The following is a 1822-nucleotide window of genomic DNA, read 5'->3' as shown; positions in this document are numbered from 1 at the left end:
TCTTTACATAGACATGAAGGGCATATCCTTGAAAAAGGGAACTATATACATGAAGGAAATGTCATAGCAGCATCAAATGTCAAGGTAAGGAATCAGAAAGTTTTGAGGGAAGGGAAGATAAAGATTGTTGTTTTGAGAAAAACTAGTTTTTCCTTCAGTCTTACATTCTGCTCAGAGTTCATTTACACTTCTAAGGGAATCTGTATATTTAGTACACAGCTCTTCTATATTTATAGTGATATCTACTACATTCATAAGTCCACCTTGGTCTTCCTCTTACAGTGTCAATAATTATTCACCAATATTTTAATGTTAACAAGAAACCTGGTGGTCTAAATCTACCATCATTACCATCTCATTAACTTTTCAAAACGAAACTTATGAAGTATCTTCCATATTTCCTTTTTCTCTCTTGTCCTTGATAAATAATCTATAAGAATCACCAATAAGATTTATATCCAAAAATGACCTGATATCTACTAATTGTTTACTATTCTATCTTATGTACTTAATCAGGTCACCAATAATTTTTTTTTAAGTAAAAACATTTTTATTTATACAAATGGACAGTTATAGACCAATCCCAGTGTTCTCGCCTTCCTGCTTGATGGCTCTGCTTTCTTCCTCCTCTTCCTCGTCATCGTCTGTAATCAGATACTCCTGGATTTCCTTAGAGACCCAGGCCCTCTGACTGCGGAGCTGAGCCTCGGCCAGGACATAGGGTGGCAATGGTTCCAGGGAGAACAGGTCCTTCATGTTCACCCGGCAGCCATAACACAGCTGTTCTATGACACAGGCCTGTGTATCCCCCCTCCTGCCAACTCCCCTGTGGCAGCTCTGGGCCTGACCCTCCCCTGAACCACAGCAGGGGGTGGTAGGTACCCCAGCCTCAGCAGGCAGCATCTGGGACAGATGTGAGGAGGACTGAGCCCCAAAAGCTGTGGCACTGTCAGTGGTGTCAATGTCCAGTGCACACGTGCAGAGGAGGCAGCTGGGGCTGGAGGGGCCAGAGGTACAGCCCTCCCGGGGAGCCTTGACCAGCTTCTCACTTGTCCTGTACACAGTACTGACTGTAGAGGGGAAAAGAGTCTGCAAACTCAGGATAAAGGCTTCTATCAGCCAGTGGATGCTAGCCTTTTCTGGAGCCTTGGTATGGATGGCTGGTCTGAAGACCAAGGGAACGCCAAACAGGTGGTTGTAGAAGGCCACTTCCTTCAGGGTGTGGTCCCGCATAGGCCTCACCAACACCACATCCCCATGCCGCTCATCCGAGAAGCCCAGGTCCCAAGCAAGGAAGGCTCCTCTCCCCAAGGCCAGGTTGGTCATAAGCTTGATGGCCAAGCGGGTACGGCTCTCCCCAGTCATCACCTTGCAGTAGCCATAGGTTCTGGCTACATGCACAATCAGATGGGTCCTCAGGGTCTGCAGAAGCTCCTCTTTGGCTGTCAGCATCTTTATGGAACTGAACAACCTAGACAAGGCCTCTGTCTGAGCAGCTGTGGAAGGGGGTGGAAGTAAGGGGAGATGGTTAGAGAGAAGGGAGAGGGGGAGGATTGGGGATGACGTCGGGGAATGAGACGGGGGTGGGGGGAAGGATGGATATGTGAGCAGGCAAGTATGTATCTCAACTTAGGGAGCCATTTTAGGGTTGGAAAGAGACTTGTTTCTGGAGGGGTTCTCAGGCCCAAGGAGAGGTCCCCAGATTGATCCCTGGGCAGCAGAGGAGAGGGTGCCTGAACTGGCCTTGGCCCATAACCATACTGATGAATATATTGCATATCACCATAGAACCTTCATCTGGCGATGGATGGAGATAGAGACA

The 1822-nt window shown here is 47.6% G+C and overlaps 1 pseudogene; it reads right to left on the bottom strand.

Moving 5' to 3' along the window:
- Positions 1-527: 527 nt before the first annotated feature.
- On the bottom strand, positions 528-1496 carry LOC148121162 (cytoplasmic tRNA 2-thiolation protein 2 pseudogene; annotated as a pseudogene).
- Positions 1497-1822: the final 326 nt, after the last annotated feature.

Source organism: Myodes glareolus, chromosome 8 (genome assembly GCF_982192425.1).
Source record: "Myodes glareolus chromosome 8, mMyoGla1.1, whole genome shotgun sequence".
Classification (NCBI taxonomy): domain Eukaryota; kingdom Metazoa; phylum Chordata; class Mammalia; order Rodentia; family Cricetidae; genus Myodes; species Myodes glareolus.
Note: the sequence above shows the minus strand (reverse complement) of the source record. Positions and strands in the feature narration are given on the sequence as shown.